Genomic DNA, 19,658 nt, shown 5'->3' with positions numbered 1-19,658 from the left:
GGGTGGGAGGGGTGGGGGATAAGTATTGCTATAGACTTATACTGTCTTATATACTATACTAGTCTTATACTGTAAACTGGCAGAATCGGTCTACCAACCTGTCTATACCTGCCTCTGTCTATAGACAGTACTGTGTGTGTCTGTCTGTCTATCTGTCTGTCTGTCTGTCTGTCTGTCTGTCTGTCTGTCTGTCTGTCTGTCTGTCTGTCTGTCTGTCTGTCTGTCTGTCTGTCAATATCACAGCCAATCTAATGCTGTGTGTCATGCAGTTTGTGGTGGTTGTTTTTCTTCCATAGTGGCCAGCATTGCTGTATTCAGTACAGTGTAAACGATACTATAGATAGATAGTTCTACTGTATATACATATTTACCTAGATCAGTGATTCTCAACCTGTGTGGACCACTGGTAGACCAAAAAAGGGAAACACTGACCTAGTTAGCTAGTCAGACACTGGTCTGTGGCCTATAGAGTGAGGAAAGTGTTAAAATCTGCATTTGGTTTGAGCTTTACTGCACACTCTGTTCCATCAATAGCTTCTCTGTGTGCACTTTTCCTCTATACTCTGTCCTCTTCTTTCTATGTCTCTCTCCCCTTGTCTCTGTCTGTCTGTCTGTCTGTCTGTCTGTCTGTCTGTCTGTCTGTCTGTCTGTCTGTCTGTCTGTCTGTCTGTCTGTCTGTCTGTCTGTCTGTCTGTCTGTCTGTCTGTCTGTCTGTCTGTCTGTCTGTCTGTCTGTCTGTCTGTCTGTCTGTCTGTCTGTCTGTCTGTCTGTCTGTCTGTCTGTCTGTCTGTCTGTCTGTCTGTCCGTCTGTCCGTCCGTCTGTCACTCTCTCTCACTCACATCTTTCTGCTTGTTTTCTGCATTTAACCTATTCAATCCGGGAACGCATCTACAAATGTCTTCTAAATCCTAACAGGTTTCTGAAAAACGTATGTTGCTAATGCTATATCAGTGGTTCTCAAACTTTTCCATGTCCAGGACCCCAAAATGATGTATTTGGCCACGGATGTTTGCTTTAAAAATGTATATATTCAAAGATTTGCACACATTTTCAAAAATAGCAGATCTACAAGCTCGTAGCGCAGCACTCGGTGCGGCACTATGAGCTTGTATATCTGCTGTTTTTGAATAGCCCAAAGTATAAAATAATGGTTGAAGCGGTTCAAATCTAAAATGACAGATGCTTTCCTGGTCTTAATGGGTTAACGAGAACATAAAAATGTCTTCTCGTTCTGTTCAAAACACAAAGACGGTGACGGTGTAGCCTACATTATGAGTATGTGGATCAGAGAGGAGGAGAGAGCCTGCTCTCCCCCCCCCCCCCACCTTTGAGGCAGCATATATATACAGTACAGCAGCGGTTCCCGAACAACGTGCCGAGGCACACTGGTGCGCCATGACAACCCGTTCTCACTCCCGAGGCAACGTGTTTTGCAGCGCTGTCAGTAGCCCTAAACATTTACTGTAACATGACAGAATGCATGCCCCTCCGGCTATGCAATACCCATTGTACCCAAGATACCCGTTTGTCAGAGTACCTGTTGTACCTGTCTGTGTCCCTTTTTATATATGGAGAGAAACCATAGAGTGGGTTATTGTACACAAACATTGTGCAACTACTTATAAAGCAGATGTGTCTTTTTCTTCTTATTTTTTTTACAATCGGTAATGGAGCTTACGTGTGTGCGTGAAGATTATGTTGAGTTGAATATAATGATGTGCTTTTGTGATAATGGTTTGAAACAGTTTTTCATCACCTGTAATTCATCTCTTCCACTCTGCCATTTATAGCAGTGTAAGCTTAAAAATGATTTGTGTGTGTGTGTGTGTGTGTGTGTGTGTGTGTGTGTGTGTGTGTGTGTGTGTGTGTGTGTGTGTGTGTGTGTGTGTGTGTGTGTGTGTGTGCGTGTGTGCGTGCGTGCGTCTGCGCGTGCGTCTGCGTGTGCGTGGGTGGGTGCGTGTGTGCGTGCGTGTGTGTGTGTGTGTTTGCAGCAAGTACTGTAGCTTCCATCACAGAACTGTAGGCATGGCCCGATTTATACTTTTGTCATACAACGGTGTACCACCATCAGCCATGGTGTTTCTTTCGCCAGTGGTAGTGCTAGGTTTGCACCACACAGTGCTTTCAAAATGTGGCCAAAATCTCTATCTTTATCTCATCTGACCACAAAACCACAAAAAAAAAAGCATCTCTGCTGTGGTACTCTCATGTTTTGTCGCAAACCCCAGACACACTTTCAGGTTGTTCTTTTTGAGTAATGGCTTCTCTCTGGCCACCACTTATGTGTAGAGCTCCTGCTGATTGATATAGTTCACTGGTGCACCTTTACCAAAGACTATGAAAATGGGACCCAATGCCTCCCTGCTTGGCACTCAACATCAAGGGTTAGATTGGGGGTAAGTGCCTGCGACATACAGTACTAGCGTCATGTCCAGGGGGTGCACTTGCACATCAAGCTGCCTCACGCTACAGAGACAGGAGATAGGCGCCTGCCCTATGGGCTACATGGCTCGGAAAAGCTTACTTTCTTGCTGGTGCACTTTTAATCCACTCTGGGATAGGGGATGATGTAAAAAATTCATGTCACGATTATTGTGACCAAAATAATTGCGATTTACGATATTATCGCGATAATCAAAACTCTTAAAATTCCACTTTTGTCAACCACTTGAACCCCAGCATCCATAGTCTGGGGTGGAACATTTGCCAAAAATAGCAGATCTACAAGCTCACAACGCGTTGTGAGCTTGTAGATCGGCTATTTTTGGGAAAGAGATATAGAGAGTGAAAAAAAGACTTTATCAAGTACGTTCTTTACAGGTGCGTTTTACCAATTCTAGAGGGTTTAGGAAATGGTACCGGATATGCAGCTTGGCAGAGGTGAATTGATCCCAGTGTATGACGGAGGACAATTTCACGATAAATTTAAATCTCTGCGATACGTTAATTGTGAGCATTTTGTATCACGATAAACGATAATAAAGATTATCGTCCCATCCCTACTCTCTGAGCCCACTGAACTCTGTAGCTCCTTCAAATAGGTTGTTGGCCTCTCCAGGGCTTCCCTGACTCTTCTCCTTGCTCAGACACTTTTGTATGATGCAGCTTCCACTTCCTGATTATTGATCGAACAGTGCTCACTGGATTGTCCAAACAATTATATCATTTTATGCCCCATCTCCTGGTTTATGTTTTGTATTACTTTATCTCTTACTTCTGTAGAATTGTGTTTTTAGTCCTCTGTTATGTCCTCTGTGTAATTTGTTGTTTTATTGGTTCACATGAGACCAATGTTAAGGCAATTATATCCTCATTAGAGCTATTTATTTAATCTGTGTCAATTTGGAGCTTCCAGAGCACAGCGATTGAATACTTTTGCATACATTTTACATACATCATTTTTTTTACATACATACGTTTTACATACATTCTTTACACAGAATTTCTTTTCAAGATACAGTAGCCTATACTTTGTTATTCAATAAAATGTGACAATTGGTCAAGGGTCTAAATACCTTTTCTATAGATAGATAGATTGTAAGCAGGTGTTTACAAAATAACAGCAATGGTTGTCGACCTTCATACGGTATTGCCACACTTAACATTCCAAGACACACCTAATTATGGATTTTCTGGAAATGTCACATACATTTTTTAAACAGCAGCCACAAGGAAGAGAATAGACAACACCCAGATTACATTAATTTGGAACAAAAAGTTTCCTTATAAGAATTACAGATTGCTAATGAAGCTAGTGTTTTCAGATTTTTAATTGTTTATGAACCTGATGCGTACTTCCATGGTGTCATACAGTAATCCATTAAGACCGGGAAAGCATCTGTGTCATTTTAGATTTCTTTGGCTATTGAAAAATAACAGATATACAAGCTCATAGCGCGGCACTCGCTACGAGCTTGTAGATAAGCAATTTTTTTTTTTATCGTGAAAATGTGTGCAAATCTTTGAATATATTTATATATATATATATATATATATATATATATATATATATATATATATATATATATATATATATATACTGTAAAAGTTTGAGAAACACTGATTATAGCAACATACGTTTTTTCAAAAAACTGATTTAGAAGACATTTTGTCAAATCCCCAGAAGCAAAGATTTGAGTAACAAATATTCGCTTAAAAATATATATATTCAAAGATTTGCAAACATTTTCACGTTTTAAAAAAAAATAGCAGATCTACAGGCTCGTAGCGCGCTATGAGCTTGTATATCTACTATTTTTTGAATATCCAAAGCAATCTAAAATTAAACAGGTGTGTTCCCGGTCTTAATGGGTTAATTTGGAACAAAAAGTGTCCTTGTAAGAATTACAAACAGATTGCTAATGAAGCTAGTGTTTTCAGATTCTCAATTGTTTATGAAACCTCATGCATACTTCCATGGTGTCATATTCATACAGTATATAATGTAGTTCTGCTTTTATATTTTCAGCCATGCAATGTTACATGGCTGAAATCCCATCAGGGTTGGGGTTTCCCACCCAGAGCATGACGTAAGAGCAAAACAACCACTCTCAATGAATCTGAGAAATATTCAAGCCATGCAAATGATTCCCTTAAAGCATGGCTGTTGCACATAATGGTGTGTTGGATATCAGTGGTTCTCAAACTTTTTCAAGTCAAGGACCCCCAAATGTATATGTATTTGGCCCCGGACCCCCATCTGAAAATGTGTTGTGCCAGGAAGAGAAGATTTGTGTTAAAAAATAAAACATTATTCAAAATATTTCAAACACTTTCAATCTTTTTCAACAATGTTCAAAAATAGCAGATGTACAAGCTTGCAGCGCGGCACGAAGTGACGCGCTGTGAGCTTGTATATCTGCTATTTTTGAATAGCCAACGTATAGAATATATGGATTAAGGGTTTAAAATGTATTAACACATTTTGCTGGGGACCCCCTTGAACCCTCTCAAGGACCCCTGGGGAGAACCACCGGTGTATATAGTTCAGCTTCTGTCCCTAAAGAACGCACGGAAACTAAGCAATGCCTGTATTCCACTCCACTCGCACTCTCTTTTCTCAGTTTGGATGTACTTCAAACAATGGTGGTTGTTTGAGGTACTGGCAGTGCTATACATAAAAAACATATATACATGCACAGGCACGCACGCACAGAAAATGACAGAAGGTGGAGAGTAACATGGTTGAGAACTTCATTTTAAACTCCCACTGAGACTATGAGACACCAATTATTCATGCACATGTGCACGTGCGTGCATTCAGCCACACACACACACACACACACACACACACACACACACACACACTCTCACACACACACACACACACACACACACACACACACACACACACACACACACACACACACACACACACACACACACACACACACACACACACACACACACACACACACACACACACACACATATTCCACTGTCTGACAACAATTCTATTATCCTTCTTTGGCAAGATGGTCATACTTTTCTTTTTCTTTTTTTCTCTGTGGCCGCTTGGGCACAGACAGACGCGCACGCACGCACGCACGCATGCACGCACGCACGCACGCACACACACATATGCACACATATGCACACGTGCACACGTGCACGCATGCAGACGCATACACACAAAGCCCATAGGCTTTGCCATATCATATTTCTGCCCCCATACCTTTATACTGTGAAGGTATTGTTGGGATGTGTATTGGTGATATAATAGCTATTATACAAGTAATGCTTATATAATAGCTGAGTGGGTAAAGACAAATAATAGAACAGCTAGAAGATTCTGTAAGTTCTGATAATTACATCACTTTACTGTGCAGTAAAGTGCAATGCAGCATTTAAAACCAGGAAAAGACAACCTTATGCTATATCACGATAATTATCGATATCGTGATATGAGAATACATATCGTCTGCAGGCGATGTCACACAAAAATCTACTAGCTCATAATGCACCACATAGTGATGCATTGTGCACTCCTATACTTTCAATATCTGCCTCTGTCTCTGTTCTCTTTCTCTCTCTCACGCAAGCATGCACACATGCGCACACACGCAGGCACGCTAGCACGCACCCATGCACACACACACACGCGCACGCACGCACGCACGCACGCACGCACGCACGCACGCACGCACGCATGCACACACACACACACACACACACACACACGCTATAGCAGGCTCTGTCCCTGTGGAGGAGAGGAAGGGCTAATTAACAGTCCAAGTTTCCCCCCGCAAAATGAATGTGTTGGCTATGTCTGCGTGTGCATGTTTCTATGTGTCGTGCACGCGTATGTGTTTGGTTAATTAGTTTACTCATTGCAAATTAATTTACAATAAAATGTGGGAATTCACTAGAAAAAACGAAAACATGCTGAGAAGCAAACCATAAGCTTAAACATGAATGAAATTAGGAACAGCAGACAACAAAACAAAACATGTATAATGTGGTATCAAACCTAGGTCAAGCAATGTTTTGTAATACTTTAAATAAGATTGTTTTGGCCTACTAGGAGTGCCAGATGGGTGGGGCAATGGCAACAAAGTTTAGACCAGGAAAAGCCTTGTTTTCTGTCTGATAACTTGCCTGACACACCTGAACTTGGCCTAGTAAATCTCTTTCATCTGATATTCAATACATAGAAGTGGGGTACCCTTGATCCTGTGTGTGTGTGTGTGTGTGTGTGTGTGTGTGTGTGTGTGTGTGTGTGTGTGTGTGTGTGTGTGTGTGTGTGTGTGTGTGTGTGTGTGTGTGTGTGTGTGTGTGTGTGTGTGTGTGTGTGTGTGTGTGTGTGTGTGTGTGTGTTACACACCTTTGTCTTTGATACCCATAGTTCTTTGTATGACTGTGACCTCGTTTCAATGTGATGAGACTCCTTCGTGTATTTTGTCAATCTGTGTGAGTATCTGAGATGTTTTTGATGTAATTTCAGGGGAGTACTTTTTCACCTGATGCTACTGTATTTGAACGAGACACGCATTAGGCCCAGATAGGTAGGTACTGTAGGGAGGCAGGTTGGTAGGAACTGAAGGTAGGTAGGTCAGAATCAGAATCACTTCATTTATCAATCTCCCTACAGTATGTACTTACATACACGAAGCATATAAAATACCATTCCCCCTCAGCCATTTGCAGTGCAACGTAAAACAACAAACCATCTAAAAAGCATCATAAAAAGACTACATCTAAAATACAACATAGAAACTATAAACAACATTTCTTAGAAATTTTAAGTGTGCCTGCAGCTTGCTAAGTCTGTGCAATCTTGTGTTTGAGAGGTAGGGTGAAATAAATGAATGTATTGTTTTAACCACTTAGCCAAGATCGTACAAAGTCAAGACCTAGCTCATTCCCTAGCTCAGTGAAAAAATGAATTAAACAATGAATACAAAAATTACCGAAGCCTTAAAAAAAAAAAAAAAAAAAAAAAAAAAAAAAATATGTAAGAAAAAGAAAATTAGCATCTAAAAAGAAAAAATAAAAAAATCTAAAAGAAAATTCTGAACAATTACTCAAATGGTTTGAAATGCTTGTTTCACCCACTTCCGGTGGTCTGAGCCAAAAACGGAGCCCAATGTATTTGGGGGTAGGTGAAGTTTCGGAGCGTTTTGGGCACTTTTTTTAAAAACATGGGTTTCAATGGGGGACTAAAAGGGGGCGTGGTTACGTAGTTTTGCGTATTACCCCCTTTTGACCTCCAACCTCATTGTGAGCTTGGAGGTCCATTCAGCTGTTCTTATCAATGATGAACAAAACCTCTTTTTTCATTTCCTGAAAAATGAACATTTTGGAGTTAGCTGGAGATATATTTAAAGTGCCATGGAGCAATCCTTTAAAAAGGTAGATGGTCACACAATAATTGCAGCCCTTCAGTGGTACGAAAGACAAAAAAAAAACAGTTCAGTCAATGTTAGATAAAGAAGGGAGTTTGTGAGAGGAGGGAGTGACCGCAAGGGAAAGAGACAGATTGTGTTGAGACCTGAATGATTTCCAGGTACTTGAACAGTCCTAGCTGTCTTTTGAGACCAGAGAATATACATACAATATATATTACAATGAACCACTGCAGAGCACAAAGTTCAGTAGAGAACGCAGATTTACACAGTAAAACTGAGTGTTACAGATCCACTTTTAGACTCTCAGGAGTGTGTATGTGTGTGTGTGTGTGTGTGTGTGTGTGTGTGTGTGTGTGTGTGTGTGTGTGTGTGTGTGTGTGTGTGTGTGTGTGTGTGTGTGTGTGTGTGTGTGTGTGTGTGTGTGTGTGTGTGTGTGTGTGTGTGTGTGTGTGTGTGTGTGTGTGTGTGCGCGCGTGTGTGTGTGTACAGTATGTGTTTGAGAGAGAGAGACAGAGAGAGAGAGAGAGAGAGAGAGAGAGAGAGAGTTGAGAGCCCCAGAGAGCAATGTAATAAATGCAGGAGGTAATGAAGTGTATCTTTTTCATTCTCGCTGGTTCTGAACTTTACATATATACATAGGGGTCGGGAGTTTGAACTGAAACGAAAGCATTTTGATTGTATACAAACCCAACCAACAGCAACATGGTTTTGGTTCCCTCTCTATCACAAGCACAGCTCAATACTATACATTTAACTATTTAAAGCTCTATTGTGCAACAGATAAACAAGGGGAATTATGCTGCTTTGTCACAAGACAAGCAAGATCTTCACCTTCACGTTACCCAACAGACTAACCAATTAAACCCTATGTACTTAGTTGACTGCCCTATAAGGGCTCTATACTTTTTTCATGCTATTTTCCCTCTACAAGCTCACAACGTGTTGGCGTCGCAACTCGTTGTGAGCTTGTAGATCGTAATTATGGGGTGAGCTGGGAGGGAGGAGCTGTGATGTTTCAACAGATCTGGGAGCAGCCCGGGTGAGGGGAGCCCAAAGTGTTGAGCTTGGAAATACACCAAGCTGACGGTCAACTGAAAAGAGCGGGGTTTCCAATCATAGGGGGTTATTCTGCTTGGTGTGTGTATTTTTGGCTGTGTTGTCTCCCGAGTTGGGAGCCATGATTAATTGCTGCTTGGTCGTCGCCTTTATTTGACCTGTCGTTCAAATATGAGCCAACCAGCATGCAGTTTAGTAGGAGAAGGGACATATCTTCCCACATGAGGGACTAATCCGTTTTTTTGTGCAGATGAGTCAAGCAGCCCATTGATGCACTGAGAACACTGAGAATTGGAATTACTTTGAAGGGATCGACCATGCCGACCATTGCTACAGTGCACTGCTGTTTTCGGCTTGGTCTATTTTGACCTTTATTAGAAAATGACACACACAAACGTGTGATTCTTCAGTGGCTCTTTTGGGATGGTTGAGGTGTATATATGTTACAGAGAAATTGGCATTCCAGGGAAATTGAAAGGGGTACGCTTGTTTTCACCGCCCCTCAGGCAATTCTGTAGAATCAACGCTAGAGGGCAATGCAAGCCAGACATGAGCCCCACACCACACACGCACGGACAAACGAGCACGCATGCACAAACGAGCACGCACACAGGCATGCGCGCGCGCGCGCGCACGCACACACACACACACACACACACACACACACACACACACACACACACACACACACACACACACACACAGCCTCATTCCATGCAGTTGAAGCACAAGGGGGCGGGCCTGGCGGGCTATGTTAGTGCAGTGAGTGGCACTTGGGGCAAACGCAGTCCCCACAACATCATTTACGATTCTGTGCCTATCGGTACATAACTCGGACGGCGCTTAAGTCGACTAGCAGACCATCGGCCGGTCGTCGCGGGCACTCGCGCCTGGAGGCGCTCGGGCGCGACTCCTCGGCCTCAAGGTCTGCTAAGTCGGCGCGCCTCCGTCATGGTCCAAAACTATACTTTATCAGCGAAAAAAAAGTAGTCCGCGGTTGTTTGAAAAAGTAATGTCCCGAGCGGGAGTCAAACCCCGGCTCCCAGTGGTAGTGGGTGGGGAGTCCAATGATTATCGAAGTGCGCCACTGAGCTTTGTACTAGTTGTGTAAAGTAACAAAGTAGATTTACTCAAGTACAATTTTGAGGTATTCGTACTTTACTTGAGTATTTCTCTCATATTATCCATTTTATTTTCAGCGTTCCCCTAGCGTAGCTTCCTGGTTGTTATATTGTTGTTGTGGTCGTCGTCCTCGCATCAAAGCCCCGCCTCGCAGCACCGCCCCGCGCCTATAAAACTAGCGCTCCCCTGTCAATTTCCCTGGACTGCCAATTTCCCTGTGACATATATAGCACAGCTGTCATACAAAGACCCCGTTAAGTCCCTGTATGATTGTTTAGAGCTTCTCTATGGTTCTTCAGCTTAGATTAAGCACCTCCTATGGTTATAGCACCATTTAACAAAGGTGCTATATCTGAACTTTAAGATAGGTGCTATAGCACCAAAATAGGTTCCTCTATGATTAGCCAAAGAACCATGTGCTATCTAGACATTTTTGTTTAGTGTTTTGGGTCAGCTTCTGACAAAATGCTTTAGAAATCAGGGTAATAGACCAACAGTGCCTATATATTGTTCGGTATTGTTGTCTCAATAAAACCTCATTAATTTCAGGCCCTATGATCATCAAATATATTGCTCTATGTTCAACTTCAACTTATTTGTCACCACAAGTTTATGCTGTAAAAATATTTTCCGTACAAGCTACAGTCTACCTAAGAATAGAGAAAAAATATATAAATTATGAAAACAAAATACTATCAATTATAGACATAAGGTGTGTGTAATGTTGAGAAGAATATTGTTTTAGTTGAGCTTGCTGGCTCTAAAGCAAGTGAATCCCTAGCAGGCGCGCGGGAAGTCCTTAATACCTAGGGGGGCTGTGCGTCGGGGGGGACTCCTCGCGCCCGCGCGCGATTTTTTTTGTAATTTTTTGGGGGTTTTCTGTGTTTTTCCCCACACAAAAAGGCAGAAAGACAGTGCAAACACCAGGTTGAAGTTCATCCATGACCGTAACAGACTGCTATGATCCATAAAATATATATATATTATAAAAAATAAAATAAAATAAAAAAAATTTTTTTCTTTTTTTTTTTTCTTCCCATCACCAGGGGGGCTGCTCCCATCACCAGGGGGGCTGCAGCCCCCATAGCCCCCCCCTTCCCGCGCCACTGATCCCTAGTCTTCTGAATGACAGAAGATGTGTAGATTAGACAGACAGAGGAGAGAGTCTGCATGCCTGTGGGAGCAAGAATGTGTATGAGATTGGAATAGAGACAGTGGGTGAGGGACCCAGAAAGAGAGAGCGAGGGAGTGCCAATGGAAATGTGTTACCCGGCAGACATAATTAATCAGAAATGACTTTTCCATCTTGATTCTGCTGCTTGGCTAGTAATGTCTGGCATTAAGTAATGACATCATAATACCATCCAATCTAAATTTATGCCTCAGATATCGAAAGGAAGCCAGCTAGTCAACCTAAAGGCATTAGCAAAGAGAGTACCCTGCTTGCATTGCATATAGGAATAGGAATAGACAATGGTGAAATATGTATTATGGGTGCAACGGTTCAGTTAGCCCACGGTTCGGTTCAAACCTTGGTTTTTGGGTCACGGTTTTGTTTCGGTTTCGGTACAGTAAAAAATCTAAAAAGGAAAAACAACAAACTTTATTAGCAATAAAAAATTATATTCAGACACATTCCAGTATTTTCTGCCTTTCATTATTTTCAAGGAAAACCATTACCTTGACGCTGACTTTACTTTCGTTATTATGCTCAAGGCAAAAACAATGCATCGCAAATAAAAACATCACTTTAAACTTTACTTTACGGCAATTAAACACTGCTTCAAGCTAGAAGAGTAGAGAGGAACTCAAGAAGAGTTTCTTTCTACAGTCAACTTTGTTGGAACTAGTCTTATGGAAATAACTTTTAATGAGCTCCTGCTATGAGTGGAGAGGACAACAACAATGTCAGGTAGGCTAATCATTATGCTCATTTATTAATCCGATGGTGTCGCCCACCGAATATAGACGATCTACAGGCTCGCAACATGTTGTGATGTTTGTGGATCGGCTGTTTTTGGCAAGTAACACCAGCTGGATTCACTCGCGGGTCGCGGTGATCCCCGGGAGTGAATCCAGCTTGCTCATGTGAGAGAAACATGTGAGAGAGCAGGGAGCAATATGCAGCAAATGGTACGCCCCGGCCCAGAAATCGAACCGGGGGCCGCTGCCAGGCACCATCAAAGCCCATGTGGCATGTGCCCAAACCACCCGGCATCCTCGATTTGTCGATACCGAGTACCGGTCCATTTGGAACCCCCTCAAGGAACACTGATGGTCCCTGGACCCTACTTTGAGAACCACAGTCCTAGATTGTTTTTAAATTACACACACTGGAATCGGATCGGTACTCGGTATCGACCGATACACAAGTTGTGGGTATCGGAATCGGTATCGGGAAGGAAAAAATGCTGTCGGTCCATCTCTAGTCACAGTTGGCCTAGTTGTTTTTTTGTCTTTTCATTTGGGAATGTAAGTCATTGCTGTGTCTCAGTGTCTGGCTTAACTCTCAGACTCCTGTTTTTAAACAACCATCCTATTGTTTTGACGGGGGTATTCTTATATACAAATTAATAATGAAGGGACTTACACCTACATCCAAACCATGTTATTAGGAGTGTCCTCCAAGAACTATAGTATTTACTTAATACAATAGCCTGATTCAATTCAACCTGTGTGGAACCTTAAACCTTAATAAAACACACCTTCATTCTCCTTCAAAAAGAAAAGGTTTTGTTATATTGTCTTGCACTTTTTGTGGTTTTTAAACTGTTTAAGGACTCAAAAGCTAACTACATGGACACTGTTTGAAAGTGAACCCAGCACTTAAATGTTAATCTTGAATTAATTTAGGCTAATTTATCTTAGCCATGAATCTTACTGCATTTTGTGCCAACGTCTAACACAACCCTGCATGTATCTACTGCAGGGGTTCCCAAAGTTGGGGTCGCGACCCCACTTGGGGTCGCGGGAGACTGACGGTGGGGTCGCGAAATTATTTTGGGTCATACATTTATTATTCTTTTTTTTTTTACTTTTAAATTCAACAGAATGGATGAAATACAACCTATACATTTTACCATTTTAATACATTTCAAATGCGCACCGACGTGCACGTTTATGTGCAGAAATTACCTCCAGGTTTAGGTGGGGTCGCGAGTCAATGGCCGCCTTATTTTGGGGTCACGGGTTGAAAAGTTTGGGAACCCATGATCTACTGTATGGTAAACTTACATGGATTATGCGGTCGACACGCACTGACATTTTGCACCTTAATCCCATGTACAACGCCCTGACTTTTGTCTTTTTTAATGCGTGTTTTTCTAGCACTTTAACTAACGTCCATAAGTATATCATGCACAGTATACATCTGCTGCTATGCTCACACACCTACCTTTATATCTTATCTTATCTCAGGTACCATGTAGATAAAAAATTTTTCTCTCCTTTTTGATCTCCCCCCCACTCTTCTTCTTCCCTTTCTTTTTTTCTATGATAAATAACGATGGGAACTATGCACGAAAACGAATTTCACCCACTTTTTTACTTGTGATGTGACAATAAAGCTACACTAGCATTAACTGTAAGATACTAGGAGTGACTATCTCTGCATTACTTGCCCATTGGAAAGTTTAGCTGACTGTAGTGGGCATGTGCTGCTTGTACCAGGGCATAGTGGTTGGTTTCAGAGTGCCTACTGTAGGTGGGGGCGGTTGCCTTGGAGTGCTGGGAATAGAGTGTATGTTCTGACTCAGAAATACTCAGCCAGATTTCATTAAATATAAACAAAATTAGGAGGAGTTCATAATGAAAGATCTTCAGTTGGCATGGCTACAAATATCCTTGACAACCACATTTATATTAAAATATATCAACCAGACCTATCCTAGAGTATCTATCTCTCTTTCATCAGCTTCAGATGACTAACTGTTAATTAATCGTGCTCCTTTTTTCGGAGGCTATGGAGAGAATGTTGCAGTTGGTGTAGCTAGTGTACATTCCAGACTATTTGCCTGAGACATAAAGTGGCTGGTCCGTGGACTATTTGTGTGTCTTTGTTTTTGGGAAGAAAACCAGAGAAAGTTCAACTCAGGTTTAGGTTGACACACACCATGGCATGCAGTGATTTTGTGTTCCCTATTATTGTTAGATTGTCAGAATAACATCAACAATAAAAATTGACCGTACGCTGCCAGCGTGCACGCTACACGTATTTATTTAAGCAACGTTTCGGTCACACACACACGACTTTCCTCAGGCAGATTGTCAGAATACAAATGTCAAGATGTGCTGTTTGTCACGGCTGTGTACCAACAGAAAAACATCAAGAATATATTATGCACAAAGCAATAACACAAAATAAGCCCTCACAATCTGGGAAACATTAGGCTTAAAATGTTGCAACATTGTCAGTTGTGCTTTGGCTTAACTCTCTCCATGTATTTAAGGGGAGGCTACCTAGGATGACTAACTCAAAACATTTCACTTGCAGGACAGCTGAACTGCTTTTTTGGGACAATGTGGGACACAGGGGAATGTTTATTTATTTATAAATTATAAAACAAGCTTGTAAATGAGCTTTTGTTACTTGATTCATTGCTTGAACTTCTTGTTGCAATGGGCACCAGTATTCTCTTTTAGTATGCTACAGACGTGAAACTTCTGGCATACAGTGTGCACCTGTAGTTCTCCACTTACAGTATGCTGCAGGCTATTTAGCTTTTAATGCGATCAACACGGCAGTGGTTTGATCGGTCCATCAATGTAAACAGCTTGATAAAAGTGTTGGTGACCGGACGTGCTTGCTTGAGGTGTGCTTGAGCAGTGATGTTGACTTTGTTGTGATAGCTATCACTTGTCATTGAGATCTCTCTCACTCATGGCAACAGAACTCAAAACTCACCATAAAGTGACTGGTCCGTGTCCAGTGCTGTTCATGTTAAGAGCTTCCGCACATCTTGCCACACCTGCACATTGATTTATGACACGGATGTATCTGTCTCTCATTCTCTCTCTCTCTCTCTCTCTCTCTCTCTCTCTCTCTCTCTCTCTCTCTCTCTCTGGAGGCCAGTAGTAGTAGCCTATTCTCATTTCTGTAGCATTGCTGTAGCATATTATACATCCATTATAATTGCCAATAGTCAATATTTCTTAGTTGCTGTACGTTTTTTATGTTTTTGTATTAACGCTCCTTACCGTTACCTTTACATGACTAGCAGGTCAACAATTGTTAATGTTTATTGTAATTTAACTTGACAATTTTGTTATGGTTTCAGTCTGTTAGCATGAATTTTTTTTATAAACTGCTGGCTAATGGTTAGCTAACGGGCTAACATTACCGAAGCTAAAGTGTCTGTTAATGTTGCATTAAGTGTTATTTAAAAATGTTCCCCCTTTGGTTTAGTTCCATGGTTTAAGGGCATAGTGTGTGTGTGTCACACTGGTTCAGCAAACCTACACTGTGTATATGTGTGCACTGCACACACGTGTCTGTGCTCTACATACTGTATGGAGCCAATGAGTTACATTTCCATTTCAAAGCAACCTGTCAGCAGTAGCCGAAGCTACTTTCATCCATTAATGTGATTTTAGAGGGAGAGGAGTGAGACAGAAAGAAAGACACAGTCACAGCAATAATTACTCTGGGTGGAAATAGGTTTGTGAATTCTCTCTCTCTCTCTGTCTCTCTGTATCTCCCCCCCCCCTCTCTCTCTCTCTCTCTGTCTCTCTCTCTTTTTCCTGGCTCTTCTTGTCCACGTACTCTTTCTCTTGTTTTCGCTCTCCCTGGTTCTTTCTTTAACTCTGATCGTAATCATATTGTCGTGTGTTACCTTTATTCCACATATATTAATGGCCCGGTGTGTCAACTGGTTTCATACTGTAGTTTTGACAGTGAAAATGTGTGTTCAGGTATGTGCATCAATTCAAGTGTACTTGTAAGCTGCTGTAGTGTTTGTGTTTTTGGTGTTATGTTATCATTAGCATGTTTATGCAAAGTATGTTTGTTTAAGTGTACATAACCTACCTATATTTTTTAGTGCATAATTGTGTAAAGTAAATACATCTTTTATACAATTATGCACTCACAAATATACAGTATGCACACTTAAACACACTTTGCGTAAACGTGCAAACGATACCACGTGTTTTTGAATGTGTGTGAGTGCATAATTGTGTAAAACAAATAAATAAATAAATATTAGCCACAGGCTAATCCTTTAGCACTGCTCAAATTCCATCCATATTTAACGACCGGTTATAAATGCCAGCTTGTTGAGCCTGCGTTGTAGGGACACACTGACAATGGTCCCAGTGGTAAACAGAGCGAGACAAACAGGCAGTAGAGAGAGAGAGAGAGAGGGAGATGATGTACAGGGGAAAGCGGTAATAGATGTTTAGCTTGTTGAAACCAACATCATAGGAGAACAGCTGAAATGTTCCCCTGGTGCCCATTGCTGCCCCAATGTCAGTGTAATGTATTTGAAAGTGAGAGTTATAGAAAGAGGGGGGGGAAAGACTGACCTGCTGGCAGGCAGGCAGGCTGACTGACTGGCTGGCTAGCGGACTGATGGAATGACTGTCAGTTAAGGTAACTCCGCACCAAACAGACTCGTCCAGACTATTGCAGACTACTCCAGACTGCAACAGACTGGTATTCGGTTGGCAAAAGTTGGCATTTAAGTCTGTCAGCCGACTGGCCATTCATGTGCTAATTTGACTTTTAGCCTGCCAGCGTTGCCAGGTCTGCTTATTATAAGCGACTTTGGGCTTGTTTCCCTGCAAAGCCACTTAGGGATGTTCCCAGCGTTTTTTCTTCACTGACGTGCAGTGGTGTAAGTAACTAGTACATTTACTCAAGTACTGTACTTAAGTACAATTTTGAGGTACTTTTACTTTACTGGAGTATTTCCAATTGTCTATACTTGTACTCCACAACAATTATTTGAAATGTTTAGTTACTAGTTACTTTGCAGATATAAATCATTATGAAACATACATTAACCACTTTAGCCCTATTTTATACCTATAAGCTATTTGAAAATAGCAGATCTACAAGCTCACAACGTGTTGCGATGCACGCGTTCTGAGCTTGTAGATCTGCTATTTTCAAACATTTTTGTACTTTTACTTTTGGTACTTTAAGTACATTTTTATACCAATACTTTAGTACTTTTACTCAAGTAAATGTTGAATTCTGGACTTTTACTTGTAACAGACTCAGAGTACATCTATTGCATTCAAGCCTGGAATTTCGTCATTTTAGGGGCAAGGCCACTTGGCCTTTGGTGTTGTAATTTTTTGGAGGGCACAAAGGCCCTGCCCGGTCTTCCTGCCAGGGCAGGAAGGCCATCCAAAAAAATAATAATGATTTTTAAGTCCAAAAATGATTTTTAAGTCCACGGAAATAATGCATTTAACTTGAAGGTTAAGGATCATTGTATTTTAATATATTATAAGAATAGTATAACTATCTGTGAAATATAACCCATTTATTTCACAAAATAATGTGTTGGCAAATGACCAATATTTAGTTATATAGGTCTCAATATGTCACATTCAGCCCTGGACTTCACTGACTGAAGTAGGGGTCACATTAATCACATTAGATTCACAGAATGTATTTTACCCACAAGTTATTTTCATTCAAATGAAATGTGAATGAACTTGCACTAATAATGACTTTAGTTGATTTTTCACTCTTTAAAATATAGTATTTCTTAATTATTAATAATTACAGCTTGTAGATTGGCTATTTTCACGATTTTAAATTGTTTTTAAATAATAATAAAAAAGGAACATACAAGATTTCCACCCGACAGCCATAATATAATAGCCAATATATGGTTCTGTATCAGTATATGAGTCCGTTTTTGCGGATTTCATTCTAATTGGCTACTATGCCTGCATATGAATTTCATGAGCCTGGGTAGGTCACCCTGGCTTGGAGATATGCCCTGTAGCGCACACTCCGCCAGTGGTGTAAAGTAACTAAGTACATTTACTCAAGTACTGTACTTAAGTACACTTTTGAGGATTTTTTACTTTACTGGAGTATTTCTAATTTTCAGTACTTTTACTTCTACTCCATACATCTCTGAGGAAAATATTCTACTTTTACTCCACTACAATTATTTGAAAACTTTAGTTATTAGTTACTTTGCAGATATAAATTATTACATTATAAAACATACAGTAACCACTTTAGCTCTATTTTATACCTAGGCTATTTGAAAATAGCCGATCTACAAGCTCACAACGCGTCGCGAAGCGACGCGTTGTGAGCTTGTAGATCTGCTATTTTCAAACATTTGAGTACTTTTACTTTTGGTACTTTAAGTACATTTTGATACCAATACTTTTGTACTTTCACTCAAGTACATTTTTAATTCGGGACTTTTACTTGTAACGGAGTACTTCTACATTGCAGTATTGATACTTTTACTTAAGTAAAACATTTGAGTACTTTTTCCACCACTGCGCTCCACACAGCAGCAGCAGGTGAAAGCAATTCACTTAAACGAGGGTTGTGTTGCGCACCAAAACTGCGCAAAACTAGGTCAAATCAATCAATCTCTCTCTCTCTCTCTGGGAGCAACAACGAGAAACAGTGAATGTAGGTTTTCATAGACATGGTCGCTTGTTTCTCTCACATAATCTGGCAACACCGACAGCCCTTTGTTGTCACTGCCACTGCTCTGCCAGTCGGCTAAAAAGCTGAACATGTTCGGTCGGCTCTGGGTCGGCCGAAAAGGTCCCGACGGACCCCTAACCGACTGGCCGACGGACCCCTAACCGACTGGCCGACGCTTCCCGAAGCCAAATCGGCCCAAAGTCGGGCCGATTTGGATTGGTCTGGAGCCAGCTTTAGATTGATTGACTGAGTGAGTGAGTGACTAGTTGTGAGATTGATTGACTGACTGGCTGGATGGTTGTTTGTTTGTCTTAGGGTTGGAAAAAGTTGCTGATTGGTCGAATGCCTTTTATAAGCTATTTTATGCGTCTGCAGAGGGAGGGGCAGGGACGGGCGGGATTAGAGCAAATGAGAGTGAGTAATAAAAACAGAGAAAGAGAGAGAGGGAAATTGGAGTGCTGTTGAAATTCCACAGTGGGTTTCACTCAGAACCTAACATTGTGTGTCAGTGACACACTAATCAGTGCTGATGTGTACAGAACTGTTTTTTATCGTTATTTTATCTTTTTTTTTTTTTATCACAGAAGATATGTCAATATCTTGCTATACATACATTCATCAAGTCAACACCAAGTGATACGTCAAATGATATCAAATAAAAGTTAATGGCCATTTAAGCACTATTTAATCTTAAATTCTATAGAGTGGTATAATAGATCAAAACTAAAAAGCTGGTGAGGTGTGGGAATGGAGGACAGGAAGTATGGGGAGGAGGACAGAGAACAAGGAAGGAAGTTGGTGAGAAGGAGATAAGCAGAATGTAATGAGGAAAAGGGAGGAATAATTTATAGTCTTAACTGGTGTTGTGAGAGTCTCATAAGAAAAAAGATAAAGTGTTACAGTAGATGTTGTATGAGTCAATGTCAGTCTTACAAGTATGGGTTACACACCTTCTTAAATATGTCTCTCATACTGTACAAACAAACAGAGAAGACACTCT

At 41.0% G+C, this 19,658-nt stretch overlaps 1 protein-coding gene across 1 annotated transcript in view; it reads left to right on the top strand.

Moving 5' to 3' along the window:
- Positions 1–19,658, top strand: part of LOC308074200 (CUB and sushi domain-containing protein 1-like) — a gene marked incomplete at its 3' end in the record, with an annotated part of 656,606 nt that overhangs the window by 936 nt on the left and 636,012 nt on the right. The gene's annotated exons all lie outside the window — the stretch shown is intronic.

The sequence above is a fragment of the Gymnoscopelus braueri genome (genome assembly GCF_963280865.1).
Source record: "Gymnoscopelus braueri genome assembly, chromosome: 1".
NCBI classification, from domain to species: Eukaryota; Metazoa; Chordata; class Actinopteri; order Myctophiformes; family Myctophidae; genus Gymnoscopelus; species Gymnoscopelus braueri.
The sequence above is the reverse complement of the archived record's forward strand: the minus strand, read 5'-3'. Positions and strand labels throughout refer to the sequence as shown.